The following is an 18,333-nucleotide window of genomic DNA, read 5'->3' as shown; positions in this document are numbered from 1 at the left end:
TCAAAGCTAAAGAGTGTCTTTCATCCCAACTGGTTCTAATGTGCTCAGACTAATAAAGGACTGTGAACTTTAAGGGACTCTCCCTACCCCCAACCCCCAGAGCTGACAAAAGACTTTTCTCACTGGTGAATAATGGGACTTGTTAAAACCAAGTGCCTACCCAGAACACTAGTTTTCAGTGCTTAGTTAAAATAACCACAAGGCATTCCTCCCTAGCACTTCAAAAACAAAAAGAGAAACAAACCTCCTCCCCGTTTTCCCCCTTCTCAGCTTTTTCCTCCTCAGGAAACTAAGTACTCTGCTAACACCAACACTGGTATGTGTTCGCTTGACTCAACTGTGATTGAAAGCAAGCAGACAGACAGATGAACTGCTGGTGATCTTAGTCTTTATTCTTTGACAGATGAGTACTGCCAAACTGAAATACATAAAGTGTTTAGCAATCTACATTCTACCACCAGTTCCTAAGCATGCTTCATTGCTCCTTTGCTAATGTTACATATTATCATTTTCATAACCTTTGTTATTTAATGGAGTACAATGCGAGATTTGTTTTGCCTATTAAATGAGCTAGACTGAACTTTTTAATACAGATGTTGTGATTATCTACGTTGTTACTTATTTATCTTTTGAGAGCTTAGTGGTTTAAAAACTCAATTTGTAAAAAAATAAAAACTCAATTTGTGTGAATCTTTTATATACCTAAGGATATTACAGGGTAAATTCTTCATAATATTTTTAAAGTGAAGCAATGCCAGGAGGATCCTGATGCAACACATTATTTTTCTCCCTTTATTTTTTAAAATTGAAGTATAGTTAATTTACAATGTTGTATTCGTTTCAGTTGTACAGCAAAGTGATTCAGTTATACATATACATATATTGTTTTTCAGGTTTTTTCCATTATAGGTTATACAAGATATTGCATATAGTTCCTGTGCCATATAGGTCCTTGTTGTTTATATATAGCAGTGTGTGTATGTTGAGGGCTTCCCAGGTGGCTCAGTGGTAAAGAATCTACCTGTTGATGTAGGAGATGTGGGTTCAATCCCTAAGTCAGAAAGATTCCCTGGAGTAGGAAATGGCAACCCACTCTAGTATTCTTGCCTGGAAAATTCCATGGACAGAGGATCCTTGAGGGCTACAGTCCATGGACATGACTGAGCACATATATATGTTAATCCCAAACTCCTAATTTTTCTCCCTACTCCTTGCCCCTTACTATCTTCCTTGGTAACCATAAGTTTGTTTTCTATGTCTGTCAGTATATTTCTGTTTTGAAAATAAGTTCATTTGTATCATTTTTTAAGATTCCACATATAATATGGATTTTAGGCTTAGACATGTACCTTATTTGGGCACAGGACTTGTCTTTCTCTGTCTGATTTACTTCACTTAGTATGATAATCTCTATGTCCATCCATGTTGTTGCAAATAGCATTATTTCACTCTTTTTTATCCACAACACATGATTTTGATGTATTAAGGTTTTGAAGTAACTGACTGTTTAAATCACTTCTTGCTGGAGGTGTTCTTAGGTGGAGTGGATGGCTTCCAACCACTGGGGTGATCTAAGTAAAGGCTGTTTGGTCCCTTGGGAAGGACTGAAACATTGAATGAGAGGTTGGACTAGTGACCTTTAAGTTTTCTTAAAACCTTGAGATTTCTTCAAGGATACAAGGCTAGCATGGTTTTGGGGGCCAGTTTTCTTTCTATTACTCCGTTAGATTAACTAGATCCTGTAAGAACCAAAGGATGATTTCCTTAGTCTATTACCATTTTTTGAGAAAAAGTAGGAGTGATAAAAGAATGTGAATGTGCTTTGCATTGCTGCTGTTTCCTGGGCCTTTCAGGACTTTATCAGAAATAAACATGCATTTCTATAGAAAGTTTTTACATGAGGAAGATTGATTTTGCAAACTTTTTCTAATTCAGCTTTTGTTCTCTTCTATGTAATAAAAAATCTATAAACTTATATTTTACATATTTATTCTTCAATAAATTTTCTGTATTATATGCTATTGCATGTTTGCATACACATAGCTATGCATGATTTTGCATAAAAACCATGTATACTGTATTTTGCATAAAAACCATGTATACTGTATTTGATAGGTAATTTAGGGAATTTTTTTTTTTTAAGGTGATTGCTTATGTAGTCTTCAGTTATGTGCCTACTTTGGAACTTCCGTGAACATAAAAATCAGCTTCACTGTGTTGTCTGTGTGGGTTTCTATTGTGGTTGTACTTGATTGCTGAATCTTGACACAACATAAATGACATAGGTCTCATAAATGCATTTATTATGTGAAAACTGTGTGTTCTGACAGCGCTTCTATTTCCCTTACAGGAATGCTCATTACCATTGTAACTGCATATTGCAGTTGCCAGTCTTCCTTATAGATTATAAATTTTGGGAAGGGGGAAAGGAGCAAGTAGGACTTGATCCTGTTATATCCCTAATACTTGGTTTATATTCTATGAAATCTATAAAATTTTGGTGTATTTGTTAAATTGCATTACATGTAATAAATTACATGTAAAAACTAGGTGTGAACATGTGCAAGAGGTTATGCATTTGGCGTGTGTTGAGAAAGCTGGCTGGGAAACCTCTGGGCATACATGGGGTCATGGTTAGGAAGAAGTGAAATGATTTGTGCACCTATGAGTTAGTGGGCACTAAGCTGGCCTGTTGCATGTGTTACCTTATTTAATTCTCACAATACACAGAGTTGGACACGACTGAAGTGACTTAGCAGCAGCAGCAGCAACGACTCTTCCAGAATGTTTTGATTTTTATTTTTGCAAAGGAGGATTCTATGGTTTAGAGAAGTTGGTTTACTTTGTCAATGAGTAAATGGCGGAACTGGAATTTGCTCCGAGTTCATGCTGGCTTGAAAACCCAGGTTCTTTTCTCTTGACCAGGCTGACTGCAGTAAGCAGCCTAGCTGAATCTGGGTAGAGTAGGGGCATGGTGGGGGAAGGTGTGCTGATTTTGAAAGGACTTGGTTCCAGAATCCTAGATGAATTTTTTCTTTGAGTCTCTCCTCTCCACACACTTTCTTTCTATTTCTCCATGCCTTTTGCTCCAGCTCTCACTTGCTCAAGAGCCCAGTGCCTTCATGATGCCTACCCCCAGCTTCTGATCTCTTGTAAATAAGCCACATCATCTTTTCTCCCTGTCCAGCTCTAGTAGTTCCCATCCATTTAATGGGCTAAACACCTCTGGAAAAAGGATGGGGAAGAGTTGTTACATGATTTCTCTTCCTCCTCAGGTGCTGTTACATACAGATGCTAGTTGTGGGGATATTAAAGTTGGCAGGAAGGCATATGGACAAAAGGATATTTTGTCCCTTCAAGTAAAACCATGGGTGGCAGTCACTTACTCTCTGAGCAGGGCACGAAGGGCTCTCAGATCTCAGAGACAATAAGAACTAACATTTGTTTGATAAATCCATGTGAAGGCCTATGTGTACTATTGTTCTTGGCGCTTGACATGTATTAGCTCTCTTCATCCTCCTAACATCTCAATGAGGTAAGTGCTAATATTGCCCACAGAGTTGGTGAGAGGAGAGTTGGGAGTGGAACTCTGCATGTTTGACTCTGGTGCGCCAGGACACTCAGAGCAGTAGGAGCAGGTAGGGAGGAAGGGGGAGAAGGCAAAGGAGAGGGGAAGATGGGAGAGAGAGTAAGAGAAAAAGAGAAGCTTTTTTTTTTTTTTTTTTAAAGAGAACATATATTGTTTCTATTTAGTATGCTTTTCATTAATTAATTTCTGCATTGTGGGCCAGGGTTTTCAAAGTGAAGTACAGTTGATCTATAATATTGTATTAATTTCTGCTGTATGGCAAAGTGATTCAGTTATACACACACATACACACAAACACACACAAACATGTTCTTTTTTTTGATTCTTTACCATTATGGCTTATCACAGCATATTGACTTTAATTCTCTGTGCTATACAGTAGGACCTTGTTATTTACCCATCCCATATATAATAGTTTTCGTCTGCTAATCCTCCAATTTCAATCCATCCCTCTCCTACCCCTCTTACCTCTTGGCAAACACAAGTCTATTCTCTGTGTCTGAGTTTGTTTCTGTTTCGGAGATAGGTTGTATCAGATCTTATTTCATTTTTATGTATTCATACTTGTTTCCCTTTCTAAAAAATTCATATTGGAGTACAGTTGATTACCAGTGTTGTGCTAGCTTCATGTGTGCAGCAAAGTGATTCAGTTACACATGTATCTATTCTTCAAATTCTTTTCTGATTTAGGTTATTGCACAATATTGAGCAGGTTACCCTTTGCTATACAGTAGGTCCTTGTTGGTTTCTACTTTAAATATAGCAGAGTGTATAGGTCAATCTCAAACCTCCAATTTATCCTCCCCCTCCCACCATTTCCCCCTGTTAACCATAAGTTCATTCTCTAAATCTGTGAGTCTGTTTCTGTTTTATAAATAAGTTCCTTTGTATATGTGCAATCATATGATATTTGTCTTGCTCCGTCTGACTTTTGTATTTAGAATGATGCTCTCCAGGTGCATCCATATGCTGCCGGTGACGTTATTTCATTCTTTTTCACAGCTGAGTAGTATTCCATTGTATACATGTATCACACCCTGATCCATTCATCTTTTGATGGACATTTAGGTTGTTTCTGTGTCTTGGCTATTTTGAATAGTTCTGCTATGAACATAGGGGCACATGTATCTTTTGGCATTGTAGTTTTGTCCTTATATATGCCCAAGAATGAAATTGATGGAGCATATGGCAACTCTATTTTTAGTTTTCTGAGGAACCTCCATTGTGTTCTTCATGGTGGCTGCCCCAATTTACATTCCCACCAACAGTGTAAGAGGGTTCTCTTTTCTCCACGCCATTTCCAGCATTTGTTATTGTTAATGATGGCTGTTCTGAGTGGCGTGAGGTGGTATCTCCTTGTTTTTTTGATTTGCATTTCTCTAATAATTAGTGGTGTTGAGCATCTTTTCATTTGCCTATTGGTCATCTGTATGTCTTCTTTGGAGAAATGTCTGTTTAGGTCTTCTTCCCATTTTTTCATTGGGTTTTTTTGTTGTTGTTGAGTGGTATGAGCTGTTTGTATATTTTGGAAATTAGGCCCTTGTTGTTCTCATCATTTACAAGTGTTTTCTCCCAGTCTGGAGGTTGTCTTGTACTATTTTTTTTCACTGAAGTATAGTTGATTTATAATGTTGTGTTAGTTTCAGGTATACAACAAAGTGATTTATACACACACACACACACACACACACACACACACACACACATCTACTTGAAAGAAAGATTTGACAGTGGCTTAAGAATTTGACTGAAGATGAAACAGAAAATAAGTTTAGCCCTCAAACTGAACTGTTTCGAAATTTATTAAAGAGGGAATTTAGAGCAATTAGAGTGGGAAGAATTAGCACTTGTGCCAAGGGGCCTCCACCCATTTGTTCAGGCAGGGTCTGCTTGAACGTGTTCCCCAAAGAGTGGGAATACCACGGGCCAGGGATCCACCACTCTGTAGTTGATTACAGACAGTTTATTGTTGGGTGGAACTTGCTGGGAACATAACCAGCCAGGAGGGAGCACAGAGGGAGTTTGCCAAGGGATAATATGCGGGTAGCTTCCAGGCTGGGAGAGCCAGAGAAGGGGAGGAAATGAGTTTTTCCTGGTGGGTGGATTCCACCCAAATGGAAATCCAAATATGGACCTCTAAGAGCCTGAGGGTCACAGAGGGGGCCTGGTGTGAGTGGGAATCCCCAAGCCAGCTTTGTTCCAGAGCTGAGTGGGTGTGATACCTAGGAAGCCTCCTCATCATTACAAAGCATTTATTAAGTCCTAAGTTGTATTAATTTCTCCCAAAGTAAGTATTTCTGGAAAAGAGATTTAGAAGGTATAGGAGCAGCATTTTCCTGGGTAAGTGGCTGAAGGCAGGCTGTCAGGCTCCCAGCAGCATTTGGTGCTTGGATGATCAACTGTTCTGGCTTGCCTGGGACTGTCCCAATTTTTGCACTGAAAATTCAGTCTCTCTTTCAGAAGACTCTAGACACGGCTCCCATGCCACCTCCTGAGAGAGGCCTTCCCTGACTATTTTCTAAAGTACCCCCTTCCCCTGAGAAGACTCATTCCTTGAAATCATCTTGCTTATTTGTTTATTAACTCTTCTCCAAAACTAGAATGTAACCTCCAGGAAGACAGGGACTTTGGCCTGTTTACTGTTGTATTCCTAGCACATAGAACAAGACTGGGCCCAAGAAGGGACTCATTAAACATTCACTGGATGAATAAGCACTTTTTATTTGTTTGTTTCCAGTGCTGTGCTCAGCTCTGGATATACAACAGTGAGTAAAATGAGAAGTGGCCCTTGGACTCAAGATGCATATTTAGTGGAAAAGAGAGATATTAATGACATATTTTCACTTAAGTAAAACTGCAGCTGGTATGAGTGCACAGATGACTAGAAGGCTGAGGAGAGGTACTGATGTTTTAGGAAGGTGCAGCATTGGGTGGAAGGGTCTGGGGCCCAGGGCTAGTGAAGACTGACTCAAAGAAGTGATGACTGAGTTGAATCTGAAGGTTGGAGAAAAGAAATGCAGTCTAGGAAGAGGGAACTCCACATCCAAAAGCCATGCGGCAGAATGGAGTGGCCTTGTTTGGAGAACAAACCCTGTGATTGGAGTGCAGAAAGCAAGGGGACTCATGGTGCTCTGTGAGGCCAGACTGGAGAGGCAGGAGCAGCCAGGACACTCATGGCCTGTGGCAGTTGGATACATGGCTGAGGACTTGGCTATTTTTTTTCCCTAAAATGGGAAATCATTGAGGGACTTTAAGAAGGATGTGTGTGTGTGTGTGTGTGTGTGTGTGTGTGTGTGTGTGTGTAAGACAATTGGTCTTATGTATTTTTAAGTGCAGATTTGTTAGATTATCAGGGTTCCTCAATCCTGGTGGTCAAATGGTTAAAAATAATCAGGGAGTGGACTATTAAAATATTCATAATTATAAAATTAGCTCATAGCCTTAGTTCTTTCCTCTTCCTATCTGCAGATGAACTAAATTCCTGTGGCCTTAATAAGGACAGAAATATGGGGAATAAAATTTGTGGCTAAATAGTATTTTGGGGACTCCTAGAACTGATCCTTCAGAGAGAACATAAAAGTGAGAAGCCACTGTATTCAAAGCACTCTTCTAGGCTCTGTGGGAGGAAAAATAGGAAACCACACGAATGTTCTTCCCCCTTAGGCACCTTTGATGTTTGATGAGAAGTATGCAAATGGAAAAGAATGGGTCTGACCCAGAAACAAGTTAAACAAGAACTGCTTCCTGGAGATACCCAGGCCCATGTTAACATACAACTTCCCTGAGAGCAAGGTTCACATCTGAATCATTCATGTTCCTCCCATAGAAGTTAGCCAAGTGCCTTGACCAAGAGATGTGCCGAATGAAGCTGACCTGATTGCCTGAGAGAAGAACCATTAGGCAACATACAAGTCAAGCCTCTAGTGATACTTCTAAAAGAATGTAAGCTCCGTGAAGACAGAGTTTTGTGTCCATTTTTTGATTGTTCACTGCTGTGTCCCCAGTGCCTAGGATATTGTCACTCAATAATACTTATTGAATAAATGGACTTTCTGGCTTAAGTGAGAACCTCTGGAATGATCAGATGGCTTAGTGAGAAATTGGTGAAGTGAAGGAATGGCCCCTCCATATGATGGGCTGTTATTCAGCATCTACAGAGTATGTCACAAAGAAGCCTTACTGACTAGGCAGGGTAGTGAAAGCACAGGCTGTGGAGGCCAGATGTCACTCATTAGCTGTGTCCTTGGAGGAGTGATTGAACCTTTCTGTAATGCAGTTTTCTCAACTGTAAAATGGGCATAATAACAGTACATATCTTGGAATACTTATGAGAATTAATGAGTTAATGCATAATGAGGTAATATATATAAATAAGACTGCTTGATACACAGGAAACAATAAGTGAATATTAGCTTAAGTGTTTTATACATATGACTGTTTTTTTTATTTTGGCTGTGCTGAGTCTTTGTTGAGGTACTTGGGGGCTTCTCTAGTTGTAGCACATAAGCTTAGTTGCCCTGCGGGATGTGGGATCTTAGTTTTCCAACCAGGGATTGAACTTGAGTCCCCTGCATTGGAAAGCAGATTCTTAACTACTGGGTAACTAGGGAAGATCCTATATTGACTCTTTTAATCCCCACAATGATGCTATGAAGTAGATACTGTTATGACCCCTATTTTATAGTAAGTAATATATAATGATAATTTCTCTGAATGTGATGGGGGAGAAACTGGAAGATTTCTTGGAGAGGAATGACATGATCTAATTTATATTTTAGTAAGATCAAGATATCAGCCATGTTGAAAACAGACCAAGCAGGGTGGAAGGGAGCAAGGACAGAATTAGGAAGGCCACTTAGGAAACTAGAGCAAGAATCCAGGTGGGATATAATGTTCAGTTGCATCATAGTGGCAGTGGAGGTGGTAAAAAACCATCAGAGTCAGGATAGCTTTTGGATAGGACTCAAAGGATTTGCTGATGGAATAGACAGGAAGCGTGAAAGAGATGAGTCATGGGTGAATGCACGATTTGGGATCCAATCAACTAGAAGGATGGAATGGCCATCTACTGAACAAGGAAAGACAGGAGGAAAGTAGGCTTCGAAAGGATCATTTGAGATGCCTATTTGTCACCCAAGTGAGATGAGGGGTAGGCAAGTGGAAATACAAGTCTGGATGTCAGGGGAGAGTTCTGGGCTGCAGAGCAGAGTGTCGAAATCATCAGCCAATGGATGATATTAAAGGCCATGTGACTGGATAATATCATCAAGTAAGTAAGAAGATATAGAAAGCAGAAGTCCAAATATTGAACCCAGTCAATAGAGGTTGGGAGATGAAGAGGAACCAGTAAAGATTCTAAGGCCTGTCAGTGAGGCAGGAGGAGAGCAAGGAACATGTCAGATCCTGGTACCCAACTAAAGAAAAGACTTAAAGTGTTTCCCATGCTTTTACATGTAATCTTGGAAACACCCTTATCACTTTCATTAAAGCTCACAGAGGCTGGGTCCAAGATGCATTTTGTAGGAGAAATTGGCATGGAGACCAAGCCCTCCAAAGCTGTGCCCAGCACTCTTTCACTGCCTGGGTAAAAAGGGAGATCTGCCATGTCTATTTTGTTCAGTTATTCCCCTCTCCCCAAAATGATCTGTTTTCAACTAGTCATTCAACTTGTCTGCCTCAGTACAAAAACCTATTTGATATTTAGGTGAGAGTGCTGTAAAGAAGACAAAAAAGGAAATAGGTTAGGCAGCTCCATGGTCAGTAGTTGAAGGAGATGATAGAATTAGTGTAATCCCTGCTTAGAGTTTTCAGTTTGAAAGTATCTGACCTTATGATATTTAAATAGAGAATGCTTTTGAGTCTGAGATCCAAGCACCAGAGGATCACTTGCATAGAGAGGTATGTGTGTGTGAGAGAGAAGAGAAAGAGAAATAGAGACAGAGAGAGAGAGATGAGCAAAATCACCTGTCGATCTGATTAGCCCTTTGGCTCTGTGCACTGACCTGAGATGCCTGGACTCTGGTAGACCTTTTGGACTCCTCAGGGAGGATCCTGAGGTCAGGCAAGTGAGCGTTGACTGAGATGACCCCACTAGGGAGAAAGAGTGCAGCCTTAATGATATATCCCCTGCTTGTTCCCTGGTCCTCGTAGAGAAGAGGGTGCCCTACAGGAAGTCAGCTAGAAACCTAAATATGCTTTACCTTCTCCATCTTTTCTGTCTACCATCTTCTACTTATCAGTGGCATGAACTTGGAACTGTGAAACAGAGTTGGACAAGGCTGTCAGGGAGTCCATGGTGAGAACTAAATATCTGTCAGAGCTGTGGTGCTCAAAGGATGACAAAGAAAAAATTAAGACTGGAATAGAGCAGCAGTTAGATTGGTTGAAACTAACCAAGTGGTGAACTGGGAAAGAAAAGTCTCAAGTTAGGACTGTCTGGAATCTTGTGGAGGCAAACTGTGAGACAAGGCAACTCAGAACCGCACCTCAGCATGAACAAGCGGGGTGGATGCAGGGGTCTGTGGTGTTGCTACCAGGCCCAGGGGTTGTTAACAAACCTAACCCAGCTGAGATGGCACCTTGAAATGGCCTGGGAGATGTTATCTCCATGGAGAGTAACATTTTTTAAAATTATGACTTTATATTTTTAGAGCAGTGTTAGGTTTAATTTTAGAGCAACAAAACCAAAGAGGGAGGAGATTTCCCATCTACCTCCTGTCCCCATAGCCTCATAGCCTCCCATTATCGATATCCCCCATTACAGGGGTACATTTGTTACAGCTGATGAACCTGCGTTGACACATCACAATCACCCAAAGTTCATAGTTTACGTTATAGTGTCACCATCCATTTATCCAAACCTATAGAATGTACAGCACCAAGAGTGAGTTGTAATGTAAACTCTGGAATTGGGTAAGCATTTTTAATCCTGTAAAGATTTATAAATACATGTTGAAATGTTTAAGAGAAATACCAGACTCATAATATTTTTGTTAATTTGTACACATTTGCAATAGTTAAGAGAAATTGGCCTATTAGAGTAATGATCACCTATTTGATACCAATTTGAAATATGCAATCAAGAAATTGATTTAGGTTTGTGATTTTAAATTAAAAGATAATCTAAAATTCCAATCAATCAATATTGAAATATTTGAGAGAATCAAAGATTTTTCATACATTAAACCTAAATTTACTGCATCTATAATAGGTTATTTTTAGCCAGTTGATATAAGAGAGATTAAAAATGCTAACTATATAAACATGGTTTAAAATGTTTGAGTTTCATAAGCTAAATTTGTGACTGGAATCAAGCATTGATTAAAAGCTTCCTTAAAGGTGATTAAAATTTGCTATATTGAAAAAGAGGAATAATCTCTCTACATTGAACTTAAAAGTTTAAGGAAGACTTCGATTTTTAAGTCTGTAACTTTGACTGATTGAGGACTGAGTTTTAAAACTCAAAACTTCCTGTATAATCATTTTTGTACAGAGTGGGTCCTTAAGATGACCCAAAATCCCGTTACTCTATCAAGGGCCCTGTGGTAGCTCCTGGGCTTCTTGTCCCTCTGGGTGTTCAGTGACTCGCACCTCCAGGTAGCTTGGAGGGCCTTGTCCTCTTGGAGGACCGCTCCTGGAGGTCCTTGTGAGGGAAGAGGAGAGCCTTGGCGTCTGGGAGCTGAGGAGACAGAGAGAGCTTGGCTTTCTTTTTGCTCAAGGGCATGTTGATACTGTGCCCAGGAGACTGGTTATAAAACTGAGAGCTACAAAGATGGTGGAGGAAGCAACATGTAGGAATAGAGTAAGAGGAAACTCTAGAAACCAACAGAGGAACCAGGGATGGTCAAATTTGTTTTATTTCTAGATTCAGTAAGTTTTTTACACTTAAAACCTTTTTCTGATTTACATTGATCTTCATCATAGAACAATAGGAAAAAAAAAACCCTTTATCTGAAAATTCAAGCTATGACTATTGAAGAAAACAACAGCCAAAAGAAAAGGAGAACTTGAACCCAGAATCTTCAGCTCACCCATAAGTGTGCCCTGGAGACACCTGCAGACAATGTGCAAACTGTCACATGTCCCTGGCTTAGCCTGACTCCTTCTCAGGCCTCTGCCCTGTGCATGGCTTGTGGGCTGTCAGATGTGGCTTGGTACTTCATTTGCTACATTTTCTTCTGTACAAAGTGCAAGCCTTGGACATACAGGTGCTGGTGACTTTGTGGTGCCCTCTGAAATTATTTCTCAGAAGGCGTGACTCATCACCGGAAACCCCGTTTGTTTTCTCTCTGACCTTCCCTCAAGCTTCCTGCTCCACCCATCTGTGCATATGTTCTCACATTCCTCATCAACAGACAGCAGCTTACTTCTGACTTCAGTCGACAGCTGGGAGTAGAGATGGTTCTGGGAGAGAGAACAGGATACCTCTTCCCACAGCAATGCCTATGAGGGCAGCAGGCCTTTGCTCAATACCTTGGCATCTTCCCACTGAGATATGTGTCAATTTCTATTCCATGACTTCTGCAAAATCCTTTTTCCCATATCTCCAATCAGAATTAATGATCACGTTATAGAAGAGGTAGATTTGCTCTCTTAGCCTTTGCTCTAATCAGAGACTGCTTTGCAAACCTCTTTTTGTAGAAAATATGCAACACTCTACTTCCCTGGTGGCTCAGAGGTTAAAGCATCTGCCTGCAATGCAGGAGACCTGGGTTCGATCCCTGGGTCGGGAAGATTCCCCGGAGAAGGAAATGGCAACCCACTCCAGTACTCTTGCCTGGAGAATCCCATGGACAGAGGAGCCTGGTGGGCTACAGTCCACGGGGTCACAAAGAGTCAGACACGACTGAGCGACTTCACACACACATACATTTATTGGTAGGTGTCCAATCAATGTGCAATCAAAAAAAACTTGTTTTTGACTGATGTGAGCATTAATGTGAGTTAAATTGAAGAGATGTTTGTGGTTCTTCAGCAGTAGACATTGAAATGAATCAGACAATTCAGATTCCTACACATTTAGAGTTATAGGGGACAATAAAGCTCATCCAGTCTTGTTTCTCCCTTTACAGACAAGGATTCTAGAGGCCCAGAGAAAATGAGTTTCTTGTGGTCCCTCAGCCAGGCCCTAGCCCTTCGAAGGCTGTCTAGGCCTGGGTCTGCACTGCTCTGCAGCTGGACTCCAGTTCCCACGTCCATCCGCATCTCTCTGTCATTGTCTGTACCTCAGGTGAACTCATCAAGTTGGCAAGGCCCCTTTGCAAGGTTTCACCCTTCTTCTGTCACTGGTTTCCCCAAAGTCCCTCCATGGTTGCAGGTTCCTCTCTAGACTGCAGGCAAACTCACATTGTTACCTTTGGTTTTCTTTGGCTGAGAATCTATGACTTTTCATGAAGAATGTGTTTCAGAGTAATCCTTCAAAACCTGAATAGCAAAATACTCACTAAAGGAAATTTGATGAGGACACAAACAAGTGCTTTTTTATTTTCTTTTCACATTTTTTGGCATTTTATTTTTTAATTTTTTTTATTTTTACTTTATTTTACTTTACAATACTGTATTGGTTTTGCCATACATTGACATGAATCCACCACGGGTATATACAAGCTCGACATTTCTCTACTGTGCTTCCTTTCCAAGGACTTGGTTGCTTGTTTGATTTATTATAATCATCATCCAACTCATTCTGTTTTGTATCCTGCCATTTTCCACTTGTGCTCTTACAGTGTAACTTTATTACAGAAGGATTATGAGTAAGTACTGGTCTGCTTTTTACAGAAATCTGTTAGAACACTGTCATCTAGTTAGAAAAATAGTTTTCTCTGCTTTTTGGTGCAAACAACAATGTACACCTCCAGAGCTAATTTTTAGAGACAGACATGCCGTGTCTCACCCACTGCCCTATGTTGGGGAGTCGGGGTTGCACTCGCTGTCACTGTCAGTGGGCCACCGTGCTTTCTGATGATAGTCTGTGAACCAGAGCTCTGCTTCTGCCATCATGTCTACCTTCAATCCTGGCTTCTAGTCTCCATGATGCTGTCAGCCTGGCCATCTCTGATACTCATTTATTGAGAAGGAGTTCATTGTAAAACTAACCAGCCATGAAGCCTGCACACCCTATAACTCTGTGAAAGCAGGAACCAAGTCTTTCTCTACATTTTTGGTGTGTGTCTATACCCCCAGCATGATGCCCTACAGATGACACCTCACACATGTAACCCAGTAAGTGAATGAACAAATAAACCAATATCTCTAATTGTGGTTGCAGAGTAGTCTTCCTTTATAGCAGTTCCAAACACAAAATCATAACTGTGGTGGGAACATTCCATTCAGAGCATTTACTACCACAAGACAAGAAACACACCAAATAGAAAATTGAGAGTGAGGTTAGTCTGAGCATTATCTTGAGTAAGAACAATGTCCTTGGGTCTCTTGGGTCTCTTTCTCCTTATTCCTCACAGCCCCCACACCTTGCATAATGCACAATCCTTTTTGTCATTTAAGAATCTTGATCAGCTGATGTTTTTCTGTTCTCTCCTTAACTTTGAAGCAAAAACAGTTTACCTCGTAAGATAAAAACAGTTTATCTCCTAGGATAGGAGCTGCATGCTTCCACTCTAAGAAAGGTCTAAATCTTGATAAACTTTCTTTAACACCTCAGAATCTTAGTCCCAAGACAACATTGTTTGAGATGTAAGATCACTTTTAACTAGAAGGCTACTTAGCTGTAAATGTAATGAACAACAGTGATAGAAAAACATGAATGAATCTCAAATTTGTTTTTCAAGATAATTTTGCTGCATGAATGAAGTCAGATCAAACATGAGTATATCCTGTAGGCTTTCATTTATAAAAAATTCTTGAAAAATGCAAACTAGTCTTTAGTGACAGAAAGTGTCACCTGGTTGGTGGGGTGGGAAGAAGTGAGAGGCAGGGATTAAAAAAGGGCATCAAGAAACTTTGGGCCATGATGGGTACGCTACTTATTGTGAATTTGGTGGTGGTTTCACAGGTTTATATGTGTGTCAGAGCTTGTCGAATTGTGTGTATTTGAAGTGTATGGTGAAGTGATTGGATGCCAATAAAGCTGTTTTCGAAATTGTCTCTAGGAAATGATGCCCTATCTGCCCCTGCTCTGGGTCCTACCTCCCTTACCAGCTTCTCATAGTAAAGGACGATCACACCCAATCTTGTTCCTGCAGTACAATCCGCCCTTTGTTAGGGTAGATCCTGAGAATTCTTTGCTTCTTCTGGAAGCAGAGAAATTATTTTAACTGGGCCACCATTCCCTCTCGGTTAATTGACAAGCTCTCCCTCTTTTCCTGTCTGTAGTCATTTATGGGATGCCCCCTCATGGTTCCAGGGGCAGGTTTTTGAATAGACAGTCACCCATTGTGTCGCTAGCATTTGCATTACTGCCAGCCTGGGCCATGACTCACCAGCTCCAGTGATTACAGTTCTTAGACCTTTGACATGTTTTCAGGATGCTTTTCAAAACACCCATTGGTTCCACACAGGAAAGGCCGAGACAGTGAGCTGCCAATGTTTGCCTGGTCCTCTCTCAGACATTTCTTTCATTGTTCTCCAAGGAGCTTTAAACTTGGGTAGCTCTCAATCAGCAGTACAAAGTGCAGACTAATCCCCTGCTCAGGAAGTCAGCATTATTCTAATGTCAGAAATATTTGTAAAACCTAAGGAAGCATCAGGAATGAGTTGCTGGAATGTGCAGATGTGAGACCTACCTAGAGGTTGACCTACCTAGAGGTCTCCCATCTTATAAGAGATCCAGGCTCTAAGTGATTAAGTAAATAGCTAAGTTAGAGCAAGGCTTCTCCAACCTGTGCTGGCCTGGAAACCAAGTAAGAATTTGAGAGCAAGCGTTTAGAAACTTTAGTAACAAAATGCTAGACTCATGTTAGGACTGTTGAATCTAATAACAAGAAAAGTTAGGCTTGTATTTTATATTCTTTTCACTTAAAATTCTTTTTTAGTAATTTATTTTTATTTTACAAGTGGTTTGATTCATAATGGATTGGAAATTGTTAAAAAAAAAAAATAAAGTAGTTTTTCATCTCAGATAATTAGAGAAGCACTGAGCTCTTTCCATGACCTCCAAAGGGCAGTTCTGAAGGGTCATGTTCCTTCCCACAGAGATGGCAGGTGACCTGTAGGGAGATGGGGACAGAGTCAGGGAGGGAGAGGACAAGGGGCTTCCCCTTTGCCTGTAGTTCCTTTTCCCATTTTGACCCAAGAACACACACATCCCTGGGGAAGCAAACACCAAGAGTAACCAGAGTCGAGACAAAATCGGACAGGAATGCAGTTAGAGAAGAAAAGAGGCCGAGAAGGGCAGGAGTGGCAGAAGAGACCTGGGTTATCACACAGAACTCCTGACTCTTGCAGATCTTCTTCACAGTGGACCTCAGGAGCAGGTGGCAGAAGCAGGTGACAAATAAGGCTTTGAGGGGAGCCACAGCTGGAGTGAAGGCAGATCTGTGAGTCCCACTGAAGAGAGTCACGTATACACGAGATGTTCATCTAACCTAGGACCAGGAGGGGAGAGGCTGGCAGTCATTGCCCTGGAATATGCGAGAATACACTACATATCTCTATGAAACCACTGACTGGAGGAATTGTCCTTCTAGAAAGCAGGGAGAAAAGGGCTGAACATAAGGCAACCTCATTATCTGTTTTAAAAGAGGGCGATCAAATAGCTGAGAGGCATCAGGGAGGACCTGTAATGAGGTCTTCACTACCCTATTTCACACCCAGCTCTGCTGTCCCAGCCCTGTTTTTGTTGTAAATCATGATATGAGGTGATCTTGTGGTTCCCAGAGCACATGGAAGAGCCTTCTGCCCTGTTTGCCTTTGGAGCAGTCAGCTCCCTCACTGTTCTATATTCTGGATAGGTGGCAGGACAGGAAGACATCATTTTCTTATTTCAGGACAGGATGACACCTTCCTCTTGTGGCCTCTTTCTGATGTGACTCAGTATGCCCTGGTCACCGTCATTGACATTGAAGTACTTGTTGAATGAGGAGAGAATCAGGTTGGGTGGGTTCAGCCTCTTTCATATGAGAAGAGCTTTTGTATCTTGGCTTTGGAAAAAAAAAGAAACACCCAGCCCTCATGTTTTTTTTTTTTTTTTTTGTTGTTGTTAAATTAGAGGGTGTTTTCTGCCTTATAAATTCTCCTGAAATACTTTTTGGCTTTGATTGATAATGACGCATGCATATCCAAGTACGCCTGCCGTGTGGCATTATTTCTCATCTGATGTGCTGGGGGTTCAGGAAGGGTTGCAGTTAGACCTTGGGTCTTCTGTTGGTGGGCACCACCCCAGGAGGTGGGGCTGCAGCAGGGTGGGCTAGAGTAAAGCAGAAGCAGGGTTATTAACAAAAGTGTGGCTTCCTTTCCCCTTGGAGCAAACCTGAGTTAGTGACAATGCAGTCATAGTCGCCTGCTTTGGGGGATGCTTTGCAAAGTTTGGACTCAATTTCTAGGAGTTTTAGAGAGACTGACAAAGGAGGGCAAGAGTATCATGAATGTCATTCCTAGCTTATGCTTTAGAGACTCTTAAAGCTGTGCTCTGGTAGCTCAGACAGTAAAGAATCTTGCAGTGTGGGAGACCCAGGTTCAATCCCTGGATTGGGAAGACCCCCCCGGGAAGGGAATGGTTACCTACTCCAGTGTTCTTGCCTGGGAAATCACATGGACAGAGGAGCCTGCGGTTACAAAGAGTCAGACATGACTGAGCGACTAACACTGTTCATAAAGTGCACCTTCTGGGGATGAAGTAACTGACTCTTCTTACCCAGGACACCAGGCTGTGGTTCTAGATCTTTACCTTTCCTAATTTTCCTGCCCTGAAATACCCAGAAATAGCTTGAAATAAACTTGAACCCCCAGTTATTGTACCCACCCCAACAACCCCAACAAATTTATAGCCTGGTTGGTTAGCAAAATTAGCCCAATATGAAACAGGGTTAGCACTAGATGATGGCAAAGATCACAAGTAGTACAGGTATTCCAGAAAGAGGGACTGATGTGAGGAATCAGGGAAGATTCCTGCGAAATCTGGGCTGGCACTGGTGCTGAGTCCTTCCCTCCTTTGAAATCAGATATAGTTTGAGTCCATGGATTTCCTAGGACTTGTGATGGACGTGTATGTAAGGTCTCTGGGCCCCAGGATCCCATGTCTAGGGTTCCTGGGAGCTCTGAGTCAGTGCTCAGTGGTGTTGTTCCTTTCCAGCATTTCCATGACTGCAAGGAGTTCCTTCTGGGGTGAATTCCTGGGAATGGCTCACCAACATGAATGCGGAGCTTAGCTGTGCAAGGCTCCTGTTTCTCTCTGTGGGGAGACAGGGCTATAAACAAACCATGAGTCAGTAGCTGCTTTTCCTAACTATGCAACCAGTTTCCTCGACTGGGCTAAGTTATGTCTCTCTTAAACCAGATGCTCCAAGACATAGCTTCTACCAAGAGAGATACTTTGCCCAAGTACTTACTTGGCTAAAACACCAGAGTTCTCAGTATGAGTACTGCTGTCAAGTTCTTGAGCCATTCAGCTTTCCTTCCTAGTCTCTCCTAATTTGTCAGCTTTTCCCAAGTTTTCTATACACAAAACAGTGAAAGTGAAAGTCACTCAGTTGTGTCTGACTCTTTGCAAGCCCATGGACTATACAGTCCATGGAATTCTCCAGGCCAGAATACTGGAGTGGGTAGCCTTTCCCTTCTCTGTGGGATCT

Source organism: Budorcas taxicolor, chromosome 21, assembly GCF_023091745.1.
Source record: "Budorcas taxicolor isolate Tak-1 chromosome 21, Takin1.1, whole genome shotgun sequence".
Classification (NCBI taxonomy): domain Eukaryota; kingdom Metazoa; phylum Chordata; class Mammalia; order Artiodactyla; family Bovidae; genus Budorcas; species Budorcas taxicolor.
Note: the sequence above shows the minus strand (reverse complement) of the source record.